Source organism: Vicugna pacos, chromosome 32 (genome assembly GCF_048564905.1).
Source record: "Vicugna pacos chromosome 32, VicPac4, whole genome shotgun sequence".
Taxonomy (NCBI): domain Eukaryota; kingdom Metazoa; phylum Chordata; class Mammalia; order Artiodactyla; family Camelidae; genus Vicugna; species Vicugna pacos.
In genome coordinates this window covers 759,770-780,249 of record NC_133018.1, presented here as the reverse complement: position 1 = coordinate 780,249, position 20,480 = coordinate 759,770, and the positions used below count along the sequence as shown (strand labels likewise).

Below are 20,480 nucleotides of genomic sequence, written 5' to 3'. Positions count from 1 at the left end.
TAACTGAACCCTGTATTTTTACCGCCCAGCTTAAACACTTAGCAACATGTGGCCAATTTTGTTTCACCTATTACCTATGCCCCCCTTACCTTTACTGACGTTTGAATCAGATCCTGGATAACATTATTTTTCTGAAAACACAACACTAGCATATTTACAGGTAAAGGAACTCCCTTGAGAATGATCTCACTGTGGGGTTATTAATGCTGTCTCAAATGTACAAAATGTTTCATTCCATTAAGACGTTTTTGCTTTCTAGGCTCCCAACCCCAGTTCCAGCCAGAGCATTTCCTCCTAGGTGTTGGCCCCAAAATGACTTTACTTAAATGTTAAGTACGTTAGTAACTCTTCTAACACAAACACAAATAAAGATCAACCTTTGTGTGCCTTGTAGTAGCACATTTATTTCTGTCACTTTTTTATCTTAGATAATCCACTTTGAATTTACTTTAGAAGTTAAAGCCCGGCAGCAGGGAGATGGGAAATCATACCAAGTGGCACAGGCTGAAATCTGTATTGCATTTATTTGGACTGTTTCCCCATTGTTATTTATAAACCTTCATTGCGTGAAGAGAGCATCTTATTTTCAGTCCTGGAATTGACTGTTTTTTTCCATGTACACTTAGGAGTACCTTTGGAAAATGTTAACTGCATATCTTAATTGTGGTTGTTGTGGTTTTGAAATCTCTAGGATTTGGGGAATCTGAGAATACTTTGTACAGATAGCATTTTTTTACAAAAAGAAGAAAAGTAGACACACGTAAATTCTGCACTTCGAAGAGACAGATTCCTCTCCTAGATTTTGAGAGGTGAGAGTTACAATGTAATAGAATTTATGTAATTTTATCCTCCGGTTGTCTCATAGTGCTCTGCAGCCTAAAGCTTTGAAGGTCATATGTCAACAAAAAGACCTGACGAACTAAAATATTGGAGAGATTAATGTCCTTAACAGCAGGCAACAAGCAGTTCTCTAAGTAGGTTTGGAGAAATAATCAAGCTGTGAAAATCCTACCTAATAAAACTGAAAAAGGGAAAGAAAAGAAGAAAGTGAAAACTTTCTAGGCTCTGTAGGCAGCATGCTTCCAGCTGTAAGCAAGCTTAAATTTAGGTACTTGACATGGTGCAGACATACATGATTAAGTAGATTACAGGGATGAGGAGAAGAGCCTGCATTTGGAGCTTCATTTTACATAGCTCATTGGCTAAGTTCTTTTATCACATAATCCTGGGTATTGATTGCCGAGGATTCTGGTTTTTTAAGTGATTTAGCCCACTTGTCTGTAGGGAAGTCTTAAATTGAGTATTTTTTCCACTAGGAAGCATAGTTTATCTGTAGCGTATTTGAGTTATATATCCTATTAGTCTTTATGACACCATCCCATTTGAGCTATTTTTCCAATTCTTGCTGTTGTTAAAAAACCTGTGATGTGTATGTTGACGCTTTTCCTTTTTAGATCAGATTGTCTAGTTAAAATCTAAAACTGGATGAGAGAAATATTTATTTTGAAGTTAGCCAGTTTATACATGTCTGTTAACTTCTGACTGATGCTTTGAGTATTAGCCAAAACATTGTTACTCTTAATGTCAGCAGTAATGCAGCCCTGCTGTGTCACTGACGTTGACATGTGAGCATTTAGTACATTTGGAGACTACAGTATGTGTGTAAATGAACTATATGTAATGCAAGCAGTTTTCAAAGATTTGACCGTGGTAATGCCTTTATTATCATTCCCTATTGCCTTTTCTTGCATTCTGATGGTACTCTTCATTATAAATATTTCTTTGTTTTTCATGGTGCAGTATAAATATGTGTAAGCCTAGGAATTAAGCTGTAAATACATACAAGCATAGGAAATTAAGCTGATTAGGTATTGAACCTATAGGCTCCCCTGGAGTTTATCTTTTAATTAAATATGGGGTGTTTCCTGACATGTGCAATGTGTTATCTCTAAGTATGGACTTAATATGATGACTTTCTAAGCAATTATGTTATTTGGATTCTGTATAAATTAAGTAGTTAAGCAGGAGGCAGGGTCTATAGCTCAGTGGTAGAGCATGTGCCTAGCAAGCATGAGGTCCTGGGTTCAATCTCCAGTACCTCCATTAACAAAAAAATGCCCCAAAACCTAATTACCTCTCCCTCCACCAAAAAAAAAAAAAAAGGTAGTTAAGCATATAAAGGAAAATGCGAATAAAAAATTGCTAACATTCATTCATGCATGCATGCATGCATTCTGAGCCATGGATTGTTTAATCACCTAACAACCAACAGTGTAAGTGTTGCTACCTCCATTACAGGTAACAGAAGCCCAGAGAGGTTAACTCAGCCCGGCTCCCCTGGCCAGCAGGTGACAAAGCCTACTTTTGAACCCAAGCAGTCCAGTTTTTGAGTTTATACTCTTAAATCATTTTTTAAAAATTCATTTTAGTTCACTTTTGTAAACTTAAGACCCTTGTACCCACAAGTGTTGGTTATGTTTATTACAATGAAAAAAATGTGGGAAAAAACCATGACCAAATTCAGAGTTGAGTGGAGGGTGGCAGTGCCTCTCATGTTTCCAGCTTTCCTGGGGGCAGAGGCTGGGCTTGTGGTTGGTCCTCCTCGCTTTCCCCAGCTTTCCCCAAGGAAAGTGTTGCTCCTTGTACAGTTAAGGCGCCTTGTGACAAAAATGTCACCTTAAATCTCTGAGCAGATTTATTTTGGTGCTGTTAAATCAGCATTCGTTTTGACTGTTCTGAGTTTTCCATTAGGCCTTGCCCTCTACAAATCAGCTGCTTTCTAGGAACTGGGGACTTTTAGTTTTTGTTTTGTAAGGGTCTTCAAGTAGTGTTCAGTTACGGCTTTGTACATAATTTTGGTGAAGATGTAGGTGAATTTGTGTGTACAGCATGTGCATGTGATCCCTCAATTTAGTTTCATTTTGCTTTTTGTGAGAAAACAATGTATTCAATCTGAATTGGAAAGTGTTAAGTTTTATGACTGTAGTCAACCTTTGATTATGTTTGTCCATGTAGAGAAAGAAAAGTTTATATAAGGTTAACATGAGTTGTGTTTTGTTTGGATTTTTTCTGAACAAACCTATTCCGTATGAGTGGAGTGATTGTGCAGGCATTCAAATAAAAGATTTGCAGCCATACCGATGAGAGAAAGATGGGAGGTTGTCCTGTTTCACTCTCCGATTCTCATATTTTATATTAAGCAGGGCATGTGACCCTGTGGGCAGTGATTGAGTAATTTAGTTTACAGAACTTGTCTTTGATAATAGCCTGAGTTGGGGGTTAGCTGTCTGGGGAACACTTTAAAAAAAGAAAAAAGCTGTAGCAGAAGGATGTAGCAGAGAAGTTGATAAGCGGTAATATCACTGGTGTTGAACTGATTTGCGTAGATAACACCTTCCTTGCCTGGCCCCAGTCTTGTGTGTAACTGAGAGCCGACTGTCATACGTGATTGCGAAAGAAGAGCATATTTTAAGTACTCAGCTTAATAAATCACTAAGTGACTGAATGCTCTTACAGGAATGAATGCTCTTATTAGGAAGAATTCTGTCTCATTTCTGATTTGATAACCATCTAATTTTATTATCATCTACTACTACTTTACCTTCCAAAGCAGTATTTAGATTAAGATAGATTTTCATTTGATTTTTGTAGGTATGTGAATGGTCATGCAAAAAAAAAATTACGAAGACACACAAATACCCTTAATCAACCATAAGAAGTCAGAAAAGCAAGAGAAAACTCAGCACACGGTGTGTAAGGATTGCAGTAGCTACAGTACGTACTGGTAAGTGTTACTGTTTTCTAAAAACGGTGTTCCTTTACCGTGTGAGGGCGAGTGTTTTCTCATCTTCCTCGCTCTTCCCGCTTGCCCCAGCCTCTAAAGCAGTCGAGACGGCCACTGCTGCCTGTGAGTTCTGTGGGGACTCACAGAGGACGGGGCCACCAGGAGCACCTGTCCGTGTTCATTCCGATGTCCCTTTGCTTTGCCTTTTCAGCCTCCCCGCCACCTCTTCTTCCCACCCCGTAGGCTGCAGGGAGATGAAAGGTCACTAGTATTTGCTGTTGCTCATTGTAAGTCCTTTTCTTTTTCTTGTTTTATTTTTACTTGAAGAATGAGAAGATTAAAAACTCATGCCCACCTCAGATAAAAACCCATGTTCCTGTTGTCCAGTTAACATTTTGTTATATAATCTTAAAATTATAACTTCTTTGTTTAAAAACTTACTTTGACAGTCTCCCCTCTCCCAACACAGTTCCGGTCTCCTCTCCTCCTTGGTAGACACACGTCAAGAGTTTTGTGTGTAGCTTTTCAGACGAATGTTTGTTTAAAGTATCACATCTTTTAAAAAGATATTGGGGGCCCTGTTCTCTCCTTGTAATAAAGTCTACCTGTCTGTTTCATATAAATGACTGTAAAGTTAGTATCTGTTTTTGTGATGACTTAGAACTAGGTTATTTACATTACAAGTGATGTTTAACAACCCATGACCATTTGGTCTGCTCAAAAATTCAGTGTGTTTTACAGCTTCAATTTTAGTGTGAAGCAAATTTCTTCCCTTGTCTAGTAAATAATGAAGAATTCTTTTTTTAACTTTTTTTTATCAATTTATAATCATTTTACAATGTTGTGTCAAATTCCAGTGTAGAGCACAATTTTTCAGTTATACGTGAACATGTATATATATTCATTGTCACATTTCTTTCTCTGTGAGCTACCATAAGATCTTTTATATATTTCCCTGTGCTATACAGTATAATCTTGTTTATCTATTCTACAATTTTGAAATCCCAGTCTATCTCTTCCGACCCCCGACCCCCTTGGCAACCATAAGCCTGTATACTATGTGTATGAGTCTATTTCTGCCCTGTATTTATGCTTTGTTTGTTTATTTGTTTTTTAGATTCCACATATGAGCGATCTCATATGATATTTTTCTTTCTATTTCTGGCTTAGTCCACTTAGAATGACATTCTCCAGGAGCATCCAGGTTGCTGCAAATGGCGTTATGTTGTCGGTTTTTATGGCTGAGTAGTGTTCCATTGTATAAATATACCACATCTTCTTTATCCAGTCACCTGTTGATGGGCATTTAGGCTGTTTCCATGTCTTGGCTCTTGTAAATAATGCTGCTATGAACATTGGGGTGCAGGTATCATCCTGAAGTAGGGGTCCTTCTGGATATAAGCCCAGGAAATAATGAACAATTCTTTACTTGTTTTAATCGCTTTACTAAATTCAAAAGGTTTTTCATATTGAAAGGAGAAAAAAAAAACAAGCTATTTAAAGGATCTCTTTGGATTTGTTGTTGTTGTTGTTGTTGCCACACAGCCCTGGAATCAATGTCACACAAAGGCCGAAGGTAATACTGGGCAGGGATGGGGATTTAAAGTCCAAACCCCACTTTTGATTCATACTTTCTACTGAAGTTGTGTGCTGATCCTTTCTGTATCATCCTTAGTTGATTGTTGTAGAAAGCTGTCCATCAAAAGGAAGGAAAGAAAGGTTGGTGGCTTCCCAAGTTGACCTTTTTATAGGTTTAACATTGCTGTGACTATTGAGTAAAGCCTCGTGAGGGCTAGCCTTCCAGATCACTACCATTTCTTTGATCCTTTTGCAGAAGGTGTCCAGACCTGGATGAGAGAGAAGCTAGAGGCAGATGGCAATGTCAGTAAAAGTGAAAGCCTTCTCAAGATTTTCACACAAGGCCTAGTACTCAGTCTATTGTTATTTGTTCTCATAAGACCCTCCTTCCTACAAAAGTTAAGTGTTAGCCAAGCTGTTAAAGTGTTTTCATTTGTTTCCCCTCCTTTCCCTCAGGAAACTAGAATGACAGAGCTACCTAATTGACAGAACTGTGTGTTTCTGTAAGGTTGCAAGTATTCTCTTTAGACAGCAGAAATTAAGATCGTTCTTGAAGTATCCGTCTCACAGTCATCAGTGTAGGTCATGGCATCCTGTTCGTATGAGATGTTGAAAACATTCAGTCTTCTTGGTTTTCAGTTAGCAATGTGCATGAAAGGCGTAATGGGGAAGTTTGTAAATACAACTAAATCTCTGTGTGAGGTGGGTTTTCTTGCTGTTGGTGAGATTATGAGGAAGTAGTAACTCTTCAGGAAATTTAAAGAATTACCTTTGAATTTTCATAATGGAGTGGAATTCTATTCATAGGTCTGTTTAAAGATAAAGATTATCTACTTTAATGTCTTTGTATATTGCATTTTGGAGGAATATCTTCATTAAGTAGAATTGGAATTTAGTTTGTTTTATATTTAATTTAATTTGTTTTAGCACGCTAAAGTACAAGTCATTTTACGGCCGAATTGGAATTAAATGGCAGATCTTGAACCTTGGGGAATAGACACCGTGGCAGGGGCTTCTTGGCAGTTGCCAGTCTTTTGTGTGATGCTGTACAGAGCTGTGAATGTGTGGACACCCAGAGCTTCTGAAATGCAGGGAGCTGCAGCTGGTCACAGAACCATCCCATTTGTGGTTTTAGAACAAAATGCCAGGAAATTTTGTTCCTGTAGCTTGATACTGACAGCCTACAAGGAACCTGTGAGAGTGGCAGACCGATGAGGCTGCAGTTAGAATCCACATTTCCCACACCTCACTATGATGAAGAGACAAACAAAAAAGGCTTTCTTCCGCATGGGCTGTGTGTGTCTGTGTGTATGTGATTTTCCAGCGTACTTTAGTATTTTCACTTCAGTTTGTAAATTTTCCTTGTGCATAAATTTCTTGTGGTTAGACTGAATGGTTTGCTTCAGAGGTAAAATGTTGGTATATTAGATTAAACCTATTTGATTATTAATTATTATGCTTGTAGTCAAAAGACTTTGACTATAGGTAATGTTGAAGTGCCTTTTCCAAGTGCTCCGTGCTCTGAGGAGGTTGAAACATGCTCTGAGGCTGACCGTTTTTCTGTCCTTATCTTCCCTTTTCCAAGAGGCCATGTGCGTCTGTCTGTGCAGATGCTTTATGAAGTTATCACTGGGCTGTCCACACTGTGCCATCCTCCTACCCCCACCCCAGCTCCAATTGTAGCTGGATGTGATCTCTCCTAAACTCAGAGTTCCTTAGATACTTGTAATTTCCTGCTGCACGTTAGTTATTTGTAAATGTCCCTGGGGCCTGCAGGAACCATATGTCACATCTTTATATGGACCACAGTACTCAGTGTCTGGTGCAGAGCAGGGAGTAGATGTTTGAAAGCTTGAATTTTGTTAACTATCTTCCAAAAATGGGGGAGGTTATATGCAATTTATATTACTGTGCCCTCTTGATCCTCTTGGGGGACTGAAGGGCTGCAGAACGTTTTTCCTGCAGACCTAAAATCATAGCATGCGTGAGCTATTCCATATACTTCCCAAGAGGGACACCCTTGCAGAGCAGCTCGCTTCACTTCTGATGTAAAGAGGGCATCCAGAAGAGGCACGTATCAACCAAGCAGAACAGCATAAAATAGGTCACTATTTCAGAAGAGGGAAAACACCACCAAAGGGAATAATTCTGATCTGATACAGACCCACTGCTTTGGGAGATAAATGAAGGTTTCAGTAAAAATGAACATCTCAAGATTTTCACACAAGGGCGAGTGTTCAGTTCATTGTGTATTCAGTGATATTTCCTTTCCTCTCACCTCAACTCCCCTCCCCTGGTGTACAGTACTGGATCAAAAAGAAAGACTAAAAATTAGGGGCTTTGATTTCTTATGTAGACAGATATTTAGAGTTAATTTATTTTAAAAATACTGAACAGATAATTTTTGACACCTGACATAGCCTTGTGAACTTGTGATAGCTGAATTTCTGAGGGTTCAAAAGTATGAAAGGGATATTAAAACTAATTTCCCAGAATTTTTCCTTCTTGGCAGGGTAATGTTTTAAAACACTCCTTCAAATGGAGAAATATGAAATGTGAGTCAATTGATTTGTCTAGAAAATGGATTACTAGTTCAGATTTTAAACAGCTATAGTAAATAGCAGTTTTAATTAAAATTAATAAAAATAAAGTTTATATTTGTAGGCTTAAATTGATAGTGAATCATTTTCAGAGGGAGTTGTGATTAAAAACAGGAAGATCTTTTATTGAGTAGCCTTCTAAACTTTTGGACACAAATTTTCAATTTTGTAAAGATTAGATAATAAGAATTTTTAAAATTTAAAAACAGTATTTTGGAGTTTTAGTAAAAAGGAACCTTTTAACACATGGTCTGAATAGAAAACTCTCTTTCTTAATAAGCTGGTGCTTGTCTGCTTTTAACAGAGGAAATGGATTTTTCCTGCAGGTATTCTCATTTTCTAGAATTGGCTGATTTGATGGCAATACATTAGAATTGAATAAAAGAGAACTTAAAAATAAGCTCATTTTCTAAAAGAGTTCTTTAGATTTTTACTTTTCTGGGTTTGAAATAGGTGAAGTCATTAGAACATCAGCTTTTTTTTTTTCTGTATCTGTATCTTGTCATTTATAATAAAACTAGAGGTCAAAGTTTCCTCTAGATATCCTATTATGATGATATTATCTATTAAACAGGAAAATGAAAAAGAATTTAAAATGTAATGATTTATTTGCCCTTGTCATTTCTTGAGGGTTACTTTTTACATAAAAGATTTTTTTGTATTAATATTACACATGACTTACTGTATAAAGATTGCTTCATAGCCAGCAGATTAAAGGACTTGTTTCTTTATTGTTGCTTAAAATGTCAGGTTAATTTGTACAATGATTACTTCTTGTTACAAATGAGTAAAAAATAGTTTGGTCTGAGAATATTTTCTTAGTTCTTCAAGAATCTGATGTGGAGCCTTATGACTTGGGTAGCTTCAGTAGCACTAACAACAGGCACAGAAAAAGCTTCAGAATTTTAAAGCTGAGAAGGAGAGAGAGAGAGTTCTGTTTCAGGCGTGACATCTGTGCCATACAATTTGGTAGCAGTTGAGCAATTAAAAGTCACTAGTGGGCATTTACAACAGCCAAGACATGGAAGCAACCTAAGTGTCTTCCCAACAGATGATTGGATAAAGAAGTTGTGGTGTAGATGTAGATACAGTGGAATACTACTCAGCCATAAAAAGAATGAAACATGCCATTTGAAGCAACATAGATGGACCTAGAGATTATCATACTAAGTGAGGTAAGTCAGAGAAAGGCAAGTATTATATGGCATCATTTATATTTGGAATCTAAAAAAATAATACAAATGAACATATTTACAAAATAGAAGGAGACTCGCAGATACAGAAAACAAACTTACAGGTTACCAAAGGGGGAAAGGGGGGATACGTTAGGACTATGGGATTAACAGATACACACTACTATATACAAAATAGATAAACAACAAGGATTTACTGTATAGCACAGGGAACTATATTCAGTATGTTGTGATAACCTATAACAGAAAAGAATCTGGAAAAAGAATGTTCATATAAATACATATAACTGAATCACTTTGCTGTAAAAGAGAGTGGCTAGTGGGACTCAGGAATTGAATGTTTTTATTTTATTTTAATTATTATGTTAAAATTGCTACTTGATTGGTAGCTACTGTATCAGAGAGTGTGGCATCAAACTTAACATTTGACATTAAGTACATTACTATTATAAAACTTTGAAAACCTCAAGACAAAAATCTGATAGAAACTCCATAAAGAAGTCAATTTTGTTAATTAAAATAGTTATAAGTTTAAAGCAAATCTAATCCAGTAAGATGTGTCAAAAAAATTATATAATTACTGAATTAATTTCAGAAGTCTGCATATTCATATTTATTCACATATTCATTTTCAAAGGAAAACTCAGATTATTGTACCACTAGCAGCAAAAGTACATTTATAAATAAACCACTTCTCATTTTTAAGAAACCGATAACATTGAAATAAAAGGAAAGTATTAAAATATGGTAGTCCCCCCAAAAAAGAAAGCAGCTGTCACATCTAACTGATGAAATATTAAAGCCCTTTCTGTTACAGCAGAAACAAGACAAATGTTTCTGTCATCATTTACGTCACTGTCACTATTTTTAAACATTGCTTTGGCAGTTCTAACCATTGAAATAAGACAAAGAGTAAATAAATAATTGCTATAAATATTGGAAAGGAAGAAAAATTATTTCTGCTTTAAAATTATATGATAGAATACCCAGAAAACATGAGGACTTTAGTACAAGTAGAATAAGAAATTTTGAAATAGTGCATGATAAATATGCAGAAACTAATAGTTTTTTCTTCATTAGCAGTCATTAAAAATGGAAATGACCAAAGAAACATTGACTTTAATGACAAAAACTATAAACTGTATCTAGAAATAAATATGTTAAAGAAAGACACAAAGTAAAGATACAGATCCTTTATGAAGAAAACTCGGCATTATAAGCAGTTCCTTTCTCTTCCCCCAGATTTTTACCTTCAAAACCTTTATTTGAGGCAAGATCCTCGAACATAATGTGAACAATTCTTAAAATCAAAATAGTGTATGTTGTTTTTATTCAGTAAATATTCATTGAGAACCTGCTATATGTTAGGGGCCTGGTTTTTAGAGCAGTGGTCTGTAAAATAATGTACTTGGGAAGAAAATATCAGAACTTCTATTAAAACCTTTTATCTGAAGGGAAAATATAAGCTTTGCAAATATTTACTTTGCCTACTGCCAGTGGTCGGTAGGTGAGACGGTTACGTGGTGTGAACCAAATGCGGAGGGTCCTGACTCAGAGCTTCACGTGTTATCCTCACCCTTGCTGACATCTGGCCTTGGCCAGTGTGTTACAGTTTCTGTCTGCCTAGCTGTGTGGGTTGACTTGATATTACCAAATCAACCCTCATCAAATGGATACATATTTTTAAAGATTTGCAGAAGAAAAAATCCTCCAAGATAACACTAACAGCAGTAATGCAAACACTGGTGAACAAGGAAGAGGCGAGCTGACGTACATCACTGTGAGCTCGTCAGACGTACCGCAAAGTAAAGATACTGGCTCTCTGATAAAAACACAGACCAGTCAGATCTGATAAATGGGACAAAAAGTTCAAGAGATCATACGAAGTAGGAAATTACATCCACTATCGTTAATGTTAAATATCACCCTATGTGTAGATTGTACTTTGAGATATTAGTTTAATAATGCTCTGAAGATACCATGAATAGCAAGAAATTTTTAAAAAGTTTATTTCATCTCTAGGTTATTCTTCTAAAATGTTTCTTTTTTAACTATATGTGTATTATTTTAGATTTACTTGCATATATAATTAATACAATTAATACAAGCATGTTGGGTGTGGTGGATGCTCAGTTTTGTGGCTTATTTTTTAACTTGATTAGGAACCATTGACAATAATTTGAAGGTTTTCTCTTAGTGGACTGGTGTTTTGTCTTTTATAATTAGAGGGGGCATGAGGTGCAGGGCAAAAATAGGAAGGAAACAAGTGCTTCTAAAATGAGGATTTTTAAAAGGAAGTAAACCTACATTAAATTTTAGGACAAGCAAGTGATTGAGCCGTGCTGCATGTTTTAATTTTTGGAGAACGGGGAAAGAGTACAGATGGGGGTGACCACGTAGGGAATATTTTTTACTAGTAAAACAAGTAAGTGGTGCTACTTGGAAAATACTGAGGAGAGTAAGGGAGCTGGTGGTGTATGGGACGAAAGCGTAAATCTAAACGTAAAGCAGGTAATGCCGAAGGGAAAGGGAAGATTTGGGGGGAGAGGTGAGAGAGAAGAAAATGTAGGTGAGGTCGACACTGCGCCACGCCATCAAGTACTGTAGCTTAATTCAGATACAGGTATCTGTGGATTTGAAAGTCACTGTATTTGGGGGGTGGGGGGATATCACCCCAAAGGAAGTAACCAAGGTATAGAACAGAATGTTGAGATTGAGGAGCAAAAAGATGAGTTTGGGGGAGATTATTTAAAGAAACACAGAAAGGATTAGGTATGATTAGATGGGGGAAGTTAGAAAAAAATCAAAATTACAAATGTACACATAAAGAATCAATGTAGTGAAAAAATTGGACAGTTTTGCTATTTGTTAGAGTAAGCAGAATTTAAAATAACTTAAGCTGTGGTTTTGATCAATTTTTAACCTAATTATATAATAGTATAAATTACTTGTGTTTCTTATGAAAATTTACCTGCTACCTGGTAGACACTCTTTCAGCACAAGGTAGTCAAATTAATTGTGCATCTTCTGCCTTTAACAGTATGTAATACTCTACATTTAATTAGTTTGTTAACCTTTGGCTTAAAGTAATGTAAAATCACTTTAGGATCATATTTGGCTCAAGGAATTTGGTTTGAGGCTAAGTTGCATGTAGCTAAGATGATGGTGTAGTTTCTCTCAAGGTGCTGGGCATAGAGGAAGTGCCGGTCCTCCTGCCTTTTTATATCTGATTTCCTCATCTCATGTCTCTAATACGTTGCCTAATACGATTTCTAAGTATTTTGTTTTTTGTCTTTAGTGTTCAGTTTGCCTAAATTTTCTTACGCAGTTCTCTCTTCTTACTAAATACAGAAGAAAATGTTTTCCTTACCTGACAAGTGGTCTGTTAGAAGTAGAGCTCATCTTTTCTGGAAGGATCACCTAAAATCACTAAATTAAAACTTGCCTAAGTGTTAGTTTAATAGCCAAAACATTGGTCGCATGATATAGGTTGTTGCTGACTTTTGTTTGATAGACACATGAAGTCCTGTTTATATGAAGGGGCACCAAAACCTGGGCGTCTGCTCCAGTTTCTCAGCGGAAACAAGAAAAAGGATAGCACTTTTTATATTATTTCAGTTACACTTTGGGAACCAGGTGTATTTTCACTTTACAACATATAACCATACATTATAACCGTATTTCTTTCAAAATGGGAAAAAGCATTCCACGTTTCAGAGGACAAATCTAGAAGCTTTTGAAACACAACCTCCAAGTTGTGTTCTTTTTTTGTATGTCTTGTTCTGATGTGACCTTTCTGACGGGTAAACTAAGAAGAGTGGCTACATTTGTTTTCAGGTGTTGGAGGAAAGCATAATACGGACTTAGTAGCTTCAACACAGTGGTAAACCAGGAAGAGACCTTTTAGAGCTTGTTGAATCAATGTCTCAGCTAAAGACTAAGGCAAACAGACAGCATTTAAATTCTTACTTACTTCCTACTTTTGTTACTAATTTTCTTTTCACCTCTGGGTCATGGAGGAAGAAGAAATCAAAACAGGAGGATGGGGGCAGCTAGAGGAGAGAGTGCTGTGAGGCAGCCCTAGGGTCCTCCGTGGAAGGAAGCTCACATGTATCCACCCTGTACCACTTGTCAGGCGCTTCTGGAAGTTTTGACCCATAGAAGCAGGTGCTTTCCTTTCATCATTACAGCTAACACTTAGAGAGCGCCGTAGATTCAGGCAGTATGCAGTTTATAATCTTAGCAGTAAATGTCCTTCATAGTGCCTGTAAGAAGACCTAAAATTGACTCTTCACAAATAGGGATAATTGTGAAAACTTAAATGTGTTAAGCCAGTGAAAGTAAGTCCAGTTAAAGTTGATTTCTTATAATTCAGTAAAGTTATACTTGTTACCTCTTTATGATATTGGGCAGGTCGCTAGTGTCTTAGATATTTTTTAGGCTGGCAGTGCTGTCCAACAGAAATAATTTATCCTATATGTAATTTATAATTTTCAAGTAGCCACATTAAAGAAGCAAAGATAAATGGGTTAATTAATTATAATTGTATATTTTATTTAGCCCAGTTGTCCAAAGTATTATCATGTCAACATGGTAATTTATATAGAATTATTAGAAATAGTTTGCATCTTTTTTTCATGAGACCTTCAAAATCCAGTATGTATTTTATACATGCAGTGTGTCTCCATTCAGATGCTAACTTTTCATTTGAAATGCTTGATCTGGATTTAGAGTCATTAAAATTGCAGTTAAAAATGTAGATTACAAACACTATTAAATTTTTTCCAATTAATGAGTAAAGTACCAGAAAACCCCGTTTTCTTTAGTATTTGCATCTCTATCGACAAGACTGACTCATCTTTTTAGAATAATTGATTTGGCTCTGAAGCAAGAACATACCAGTTTCAAAACTGTATCTAAGTTGGGTAAGTCCACTAACTCTTGTAACAACTCAGTATTATTGAGGGCGATTACGTAAACTGAAAATCACCTGTAAGTTTACCTGTATGACAAAGCATTCTTCATTTTTTTGTAGATTCTGCTCTGTCATTAAAATCTTACACGTATTTGTTCATGTTAAAGTGTGTAAAAAATCATTATTGATTTATATTACGAATAGTTTAAATTTTAACAAGTTCTAGTACCTGTCTAGGTCAAAAACAAGCTTGCTCTCTCCTGGGATTTGTAAACTGAGCTCAGTCGTGTGTGTTGTGATCCAGGTGAGAAGATGTGACTCCCGCTGTGATGTTTTCTCTCTGCTGAATACTGGCAAGTGCGCCTTTGGTTTCAAGAAAATCTTGCATTAGAGTTAACAGTACAGTGAACCTTTGTTAAATTCTTCCATGACTTCCAGTGAACACTGGCAGAGAACACATCGTCATTAAATTCATCATCTTCTATTTCTTTTAACAGCTCCATAAACTGGTGATGATTCGTAGCATTTGTACACATGTACTTAACAATTTTCATAACTGCATTCATAATAGTCTACTTCAGAGCACACATATTTTCAATATGTTAACACGCACTAGAGCAAATAAGGGAAGTGATTCCAGTAAATCTGGGTTTTTGATCCCATATGTCTGTCTTAACTTTTTTTTTTAATCTAGCTGAAGGTGACAGATGTAAAAGACAAAGAAATATTTATAGCATGAGATTGTTTTTAAGGTTGCAATTTGGAATTTGGAAGTCATTTGAAACAAAGTGTACCCAAAGTGTTAATTGGCCACCATTTCTTGTCTTGTAAAAGTCATCTAAAGCTTAAAAACAAAAGTACTTAAAAATTTCAGATGTTGAATTGATTGATCTTACTAGAAAGGTTTTTTATTCGCTAATAGTTGCTTGGTGGATCAATTGAAGATTTTTCACTTTTTATGAAATATCCTTTTTAATCTTTACCTCAAAATTTTAAACATAATTCCTTTAGCTGAAATAATAATTTATTGTTCCATCTTGCCATCTGAAAATGATTTTCTTTTTTTTTTTTTTTTGAAAATGATTTTCTTTCTTGAATAAGAATTCAAACTGTTTTATAGCTGGCCAGAATTACAAGTGCAAATCCTAAAAATCACTGAGAAATTTTTTTTGTTACTATACATTTCATTCTGATTTCTTTGTGAAAAACTACATTGATTATGTTTTGACTATAGAGAGGCAACTCCTCATTAAATTATTATGCACCTGCTGAAAATGACTCAATATTGTCTACTTTATTATCTTAAAACTTTTTTCCACAGAGTTTGGTAATTTTGCTCCTCTGCAGTAAGTTGTAATTGCCATTCTTCATAAAATTTGTGATATATACCTTCTCCACTTGATTCTGCCTCATTAGTGTGCCTTCATTTGGAAGTGAAAAAAATTTTCATTCTTAATTTTTAAGCCAGAAGGATAATTTGATTATATTATAATTAAAACAAGTGTTTATTTATTTTTTTTAATGCAGGCACTGGGGATTGAACCCAGAACCTTGTGCATGCTAAGCAGGCACTCTACCACCCCCCAAATAAGTATTTTAATGTAACTACCAGTTACAGTTTACATAGGTGTCACTGTAACTCATGCTGTATGCATATGATACGCAAATAAACACATTACGGTGCTGCATTATTGCATAGAAAAATAACTTTCACTGAGTCTTTGTGTTGACACAAACTAGACTGGTGATACGCTTACGTGCAATCCTAGAAATGACACGTGCACCCACCATGTGCACGGCAGTACATCTTACATTGTATAATAATAAAAGTGAAATATAGTATTATCAAAACCATAAAATTGTATTTAATGGAGAAGTATTGTATACTGCTTCAATTGTTAAGTAAAATTTTGTGTCAATTAAAATGTTTAAATTCAGCTTCTCAGTTGCATCAGCCACGTTAGCACAGCTCTGGAGCCCAGAGCAACTTGCTTGAAAGGTGACCATTCAGAGAGCGGGAGCAGCTAGACCTGGTTAAGCCAGGTTAGTTCAGAATGGAGCAAGCCATGAATAAATCTGTATTTCAATGTATGAAAATATTACTTTAACAAATGTTAAAGCCTGAATCCATGTCACACCAAAAAGAACTACTTTAATTAGGAAATAATTAGTTACTTCGTATCATGTGAAACAATTCGTGTCTTAAAGCAGCCATTTCTTGTTGGAGGTTAAGGGGTTCATGTTTCAATCAGCTATTCCAGCAGCATGTAAATACATGAAAGGTGACCCGTGTTTGCTCTTAAACTTCCTTTCCCAGATGAACATTAGCATTTGGTGGTGTTTTTGTTTTGAACACTGAGCATTGTTTTAGCTGAAATACATGCATCTATTTATGCAAACATAACATAAAAAACGTGAGCAGGAGTTAGTAACGCCTGGGGTTCTGGGAGGAACCAAGTGCCTTAAGCCCAGGTTTACAGAGCAGACCTTACCCTCTTCACGTTTATGCCGAGAGGAAGCAGGGAATTAAACCTTTTCAGGAATTTAATTCCTCTGTGTATTTGTCATAAAACTGATAAGGGATTCTCCTGCCTTTGCTCGTATTTGACCATAGAGAAAGGGTCCAGGATGTAAAAGGCAGCTTTTGCTCTTCGTGGAAATGTTAGGGGTCGAGCACAGGCACTGGGAGAGCACGTCAGGGGTTCTTGATTGCCGGCGCAGGTAGTTAATGGGGAGAGGGGTATTGACTAATTACATATATATCTTAGTTAAAGTTTTACAAAGCATTCATAGTTTGAGTCCTGTGAATAAAAGATGCAAGCCATGCTTTTGTGGGTAATTGTTTTTAAATGGCTTTCCCTCATCCTCTTTTCAATTTTTTATAGACAGGTTTCAGGTATGTGAGAAATGTTTTTGGATTCTACTAGAGATGACCTAACTTTTACTAATTGCTATGCATTGAAAGTTTTGTTTGCTCAGAACAACCGTGTTAGTGTCATTATTCTTCAGTAGTTATTATAATAAGTAGTTTTATTCAAAGCTGCAGTATTGGTACTAGCTTGTAAGTTGTTTGTTAAGACTGGGCTTATTTCAGGAAAAAAAAAGAATGCTGATGTACAAGTTGAAGTTATTATGTGTGATTCCTTGTATTACTTGCTTATTGTCTTGCACAGACACACACACACACACACACACAATCAGTGTTAAAGAATACCTTAAATGTCTTTCTTCAAAGCGGTTGTCAGTTTCCTGAAAGATGTAGCCACTCTTTTACACTTTTGTCTTCTAACACATCAGAATGAAAAGATGCATTCTTCTCAGCCATCTGAATTCAATTTATTTAAATTAAATTATGTGTAAAACGTATAGCTTTTCATTTTTTATCCAGCTATCTCCACAGTTTGTCTTTTCCCTGCTTTTCTCTTAAACCTCTCCTCCCCACAAACTCCCCATTAATTTGAGTTGGGAAGGATCACGTGATGTTAAAGCTTCAGGCTTCATGCTCCCAGAATAGGATTGGAGCTTTGTGTTTCATTTTCCGTGTATTACACACCACTGAAAAGAATATAACACATGTAGCAGCTTATTTCATTTTTGAAAGAGGAATTGAAGAACTTTTGAATAAAAATGTGAAAAGAAGTTAGTGTTCATTGCCTACGTGGCTTTTTAAAAAGGCTCTTAGAAAGCATCCCATCGTGGATTCCAAGTCCTCTTTCAACTCACCAGTGACAGTAACTGCCTGCAGAGCCATGTGATCGTCTTGGCAGCAGCCAGACCTTTCAGTGATTCCATTACTGTGGTTTCCGCAAGCTCTGTACACACATTGATTAATATTTTCCTTGCAGTTATCACTGTGATGATTTTGTGGTCAGTGGCACCAAGCTGGGACTGGTACAGAAAATCAGAGAACACTTACAGAACTTGGAAAAGTAAGTAACAGGCCTTGGGAAAGAAGGGGAGGAATGAGATTGAGGGGTCTTGTAGAATTTCTGAGCCGGATATTTGTTTGTGGGTTCTATACTTCATCATGTTTTTAGTGTGATTGAAATGTGAATGACTTAAATCTCAGATTTGGGTGTCTGAAAATGCCCACGGTTCCCGATCATAGCTCAGCGTTCATGTCATTTAACGTTTGTATCCGTATCCGAGGGCTCCAGAGCCCGTTTTCTCAGTTATCACCCCCCCAACCTGTCAGCTCCCCAGTTTATTTGCAAGGGGAATTTTGGGAGTGCACGGGAAGGGCAGAAAACAAAATAATCATTATACAGTTTCCTTTGTTGTTAGAAAAGCCTTATGAAATGTACTATAAGGTCTTCTTAGAAGCTCTGAAATTTATCATTTTTAAGGGAAATTAGGATGAATTACATTGTTCTTCACTTTGCATCAGTGTTACAGCACAAGGGTCTTAGTTGCTTTCCCTTTTTTGGTAGGGACGGTATGTATCACTTGAAAGTACAGGAAGCTGTGAAATGCTTTGTCATCATAAGGAAGTTAAAGTACTATGTGAATAGTATTTTTTTTTTATTTGCTGTGGCTAAATCGGTTAGTCACATAAAACTCGCTGGACCCTAAATTCAAGTAATAACAGAAGCCCCGGCAGCAGGGGTCTTTGAAGCTGCCGTGGGTAAAAGCATGGCCTAGAATGACCACTGACTCAGGTGGAATTTGTCTAATTCACTCCTGATTGTCAGGTGCCATCTAATTTATTTGGACAGTATTGTGAGATCACACCAGAAATGAGATCCCTTAGCAAACTTACATGTAAAGCCGATAGAGTATTTTGAAATTGCATACTGAGGGGGAATAACCCAAGTTCTTTGCGTGAAACACTGTCCAGCTTTGGTTAACCAAAGTCTCTTGCATGTCTCCACCAGATAGGTTATAAGCTGATAAAGAAAAAGGAATTGATCCTTTAAAAGTCTCAACCAATTAGAACACTTTGGGTTTAAGTACTTTTTGGCTTGTCGTCTTGTGTTTCCTCTCTTTTTCAAAGAGCCTCCTCCCTTCTTTTACTTTGAACAAAGCAGCAGGAGCCCTGTCTGGAATCAGAGTCACAGGTACAGATGCACAGATCCAAAATACTGAATTTTGTCTCTAATTCTCACAGTTAACTGCAAAGTAGGAGATTCCTGCAGTAATTTATGTAACATCACTCTCCAATGTGGCGATGTCATTGTAAAGATCTCACTAACCTGATTCTTTGTTAGAGAAGTGGGTAACTACCAGGTTATTTTTTCCTGCCACTTAGAATTTTCTCTAAGGAAAGGCTGCCGTCTCAATGCCAGATAACTTCCTCAGAACTAAGTCAAACAGAAACAGGACATTCAGGAATATGCTTGCATTTATGCAGTGATCAAATCTTTTATTGTCATCGACCACGTCACCAGGGAAAAGATGTCACAGATCACCTTGTCTACACTTCTACTTGTCCCCACTGGAAAAAAATCTACCTGCAGTCCTTTTCACATGTCGAGGAAAATTACCTGGGTTTATTTTTATGTTCAAATGCAGGCTGGAATCTATGATGACCGCTACAAGTTAGAGCTGTGCTTACAGTCGTGTTTAATTTCAGACCGTGGTGCACACGCTCGAGAGCAGTGCTGTGCGACAGAAATGTTCTGTGATTGGTGCTGTCCAGTCAGGTGGCCGCTAGACACACGTGACTGTTGAGCACCTGAAAAATTGCTAGTGTGACGAGGAACTGAATTTTAAATTTTACTTAAGTTTAATTAGGTTGATGTAGCCGCATATAGATGTAGTGCGTGGCTACCATATTAAACAGCTTGGATCTAAAGGATTCTGCCATTTTGAGAATCACTGATGGTAAAATTTAATAACTTACATTTTGAAAAGCTAAATGCTTTATATAAGTTGAAACTAAAAGTCAACTACCAGGCATTGTCATTAAGTAGTATATACACAGTGCTTGTGACTCAGCTTCTTTACTGACAGGATTTGTGAAGAAGTAAGTTAGCATCGCAGACCAGTGGGTTGATCTTTTCTTGTCTTGTAGTCACCATGGCACTGAGGGACCCACACACAGTTCTGAAGACTTGTTTCCTAAGAACATTTTGAGATTTGAAGCAACTGACTGTCACTATTCTCTGTTGCTCCAAAGACATTATATTTCCTGTGGAAATTCTGGAAAGAAAAATAATTATGTATTTACTCTGGGTTAGCCTGGGACTTTTGGAATAGAGAAAGGAGCTGGTAGACTTAATTAAAAGTCTGTGTTGTTCAATAGTAGTTTTTACTTCCTTTAGATCAGTTCTCCTAATACATAACAGTTTGAAAGTGATGCTTCGAAGATAGGAGTAACTTTCTGGTAAATTTCAAACAAAATATCTCTTTCATCAATAAAAATTTAAATAATTTAAATTCAGGACTTATGTGCTAATTAGGGTTTCTTT

General features: G+C 36.5%; 1 long non-coding RNA gene across 1 annotated transcript in view; it reads left to right on the top strand.

Moving 5' to 3' along the window:
- LOC116277714 (uncharacterized) overlaps positions 1 to 20,480 on the top strand; it is a 170,771-nt gene that overhangs the window by 149,645 nt on the left and 646 nt on the right. The window contains exons 12-13 of the long non-coding RNA XR_012066237.1: positions 3,652 to 3,784; positions 17,916 to 17,999. This is a non-coding gene — a long non-coding RNA (uncharacterized lncRNA). The remainder of the gene's footprint in view (positions 1 to 3,651; positions 3,785 to 17,915; positions 18,000 to 20,480) is intronic.